Source organism: Poromitra crassiceps, assembly GCF_964638095.1.
Source record: "Poromitra crassiceps genome assembly, chromosome: 18".
Classification (NCBI taxonomy): domain Eukaryota; kingdom Metazoa; phylum Chordata; class Actinopteri; order Beryciformes; family Melamphaidae; genus Poromitra; species Poromitra crassiceps.
In genome coordinates, this window is record NC_139636.1 from 4,975,200 (window position 1) to 4,977,699 (window position 2,500).

The 2,500-nt window shown below is 42.2% G+C and overlaps 1 protein-coding gene across 1 annotated transcript in view; it reads right to left on the reverse strand.

Moving 5' to 3' along the window:
- The window catches only part of cpne2 (copine II), a gene marked incomplete at both ends in the record, with an annotated part of 57,429 nt that overhangs the window by 30,809 nt on the left and 24,120 nt on the right, over nucleotides 1-2,500 (reverse strand). The gene's annotated exons all lie outside the window — the stretch shown is intronic.

Here is a 2,500-nt window from a genome sequence, read left to right on the forward strand (position 1 = left end):
GGAAGCAGGGTAGAGGGAGGAAAGGTGACGCGCTGTGATTACAAGAGGGGGAATGAGGTAAATGAGGCAGAGGACATGGAGAGGGGGAGAGGAGAGGACGAGGGAGAGGGTGAAGAGATAGAGCAGGAGGACATGAAGGGGGGGGGAGAGGAGAGGAAGAGGATGGAGAGATAGAGCAGGAGTGACAGACGGAGGGATGTAAAGTGACAGAATTGGGCTGTGTTATTGTATGTGAGTGTGAAAGAGTGTTCGCCCTGGAACGTCATATGTCCAAAAAAAGACACCCAGCACCAGCCGTGTCCATTTCTAAACCTCCTGTTGAATTTTTGTGTGTGTTTTATGGCTTAATTTATTTCTAGCCTTCACTCAAGCCATTACTAAAACATTTAAGTATGCATTATGTAATACTAATGCAGTGCCCGTTCCCTTCCCTCCCTGTCCCCCCATTCAGACATCATGCTCTCCCACTCTGCGTGAACTCTGCGTGAATTCACCTTCAACTCAATAAAACCTCTGAATGTCCTTTTAGCGAGTGGAAGTAACAACGTTAATATCTCACAAAAATCAAAGAATTCTTTGAATTTGCCTCAAACGTCCACTTGGACTTGAGGATGTACTGATTAGATTTTGGTGGTCAAAGGTCAAAGTTCCAGGTCACTGACTCAATAACAACAATTAAACAAGTTGACGTTTGTTCCAAATGTGCACATTTGGCACATTTGGAACACAAGTAATTACCTGGTAATTACCAGGTAAATACCCAGTAAATACTTGAAATTACCTGGTAAATACCTAGTAGTTACCAGGTAAATACCTGGTAATTACCGGACTGTAAAAGGAAGGGTTACCGGCTTCTGTATTCACCTTATTCACCACGCCCACTTTTTATCTCTTCCTCGTTCGACGCAACGTATTTGTGCTTCCGGTTCAGCGCTAGTTGGCGGCAATTTTCAAAATAAAACATGAGTATTAATGAAGTTTGGCAACATTCAGAATTAAGCTACACTGCGGCCAAACTTCAGTTACATGTTCATAACGTTACTGCTGCGAGGAGCCGATGGCTGTACCCGGTACATTTTAACGTTAGTTACAAAAGCACGTCGACAGTGTTTTCTCACTGCCAGTAGCCTAACTACAGTAGGGTTTGACAGATAGCTAGTCCGACCGGTGTCAGCGCTCCCGGTCCTCGCTGCTCATTAAAGATTTCCAATAGGCGTTATTCTGATAAACTGGTCACATATATGTTACGTTCTCACCCGACAAATATTAAAACTTTAAAACAGTTTGGGTTTTTTTTTAGCTTAAAAACAGCTTTTTGGCAAGTCTAAATGACTGCGGTAGGCGTACTCTACTTCCGCGTTTAAAATCGGAAAGACGATTACGAAATGACGTCATGCAGAAGCGTCCTTGTATGGGCAAAGAATAAGGTGAACACTAACTAAACTGCATGCGTGAATGTATTGCTAGAGTAAAGGAGGAAAGTTTGGGACTTTCCCTCCTCTGCTGTTGAATGTTTCTGCTGTTGAATATTTAGGCCTGTTCTTTATGTCCCTCTCTGGCATGCATTGCTTCTGGCTTAGCATTGCATCACAGTGACAGCGTGACAGTCGATGACACTGGATCATCCTCAGAAGCGTTGTAGTGTTTCTCCTCCATTCCCCTCCCAGGTGACAGTCGATGGCACTGGATCATCCTCAGAAGCGTTGTAGTGTTTCTCCTCCATTCCCCTCCCAGGTGACAGGCATTATTAGTTTTGACAGCGGATTCAGTGACAGTGGGAGAGGACACGGTTCTATTTCCATGTTATTCCTCGCCGCGAGCTATTAGTAATTGCTACCAAATGCCACATAGATTTCAAACATAAGAAGCCTAAACACAACATGACAGCTGATTTTCAGAAAACTAGCATAATGCTATCTATTCAGAATGAAAACGAGCAGAGCAGCATCACATTATATTTCAGGTAGGAAAGGTATTCACAGAAAGGCCTTTGTGCACGATTCCAGTTAGCTTGTAGCCTAGCTGATTCTTTTGGATGACTCTTCATATCTCGGATGATATATCTAATAATACCAATATCAAGATTGTTGTGGATCCTCGCGCCTGCGAGAGACGTCGTCGTGTTGAGCTCTGCCATTATCAAAGGGCTATAAGTCAGCAAGTGGAAAAAAGTCTGAATGATAAACGTCGGGAATATGGAGTTCCTGATTTTCTCATGTGAGTGTCTGGAAACATTCAAATTTGAGCGCACTGTGACATATAAGATTTGAGAATATGAACATGAACTTTTATGATCATTTAAAAAACATATTTCAAATTCTACAAGTTGAATTGCTCAGAAAAAAATAAATAAAATAAAGGTAAAGAGTTTTAGTAGAGTGCATAAGCTCCCACAAATGGAGGAATTGTGCACTTTTTGAAAGAAACGTGAAATTTCCTACATAGTGAGTGAATACCATAAGGTTTATTTTCAGATTGGGAGGGAAGGCAGATTTGACCA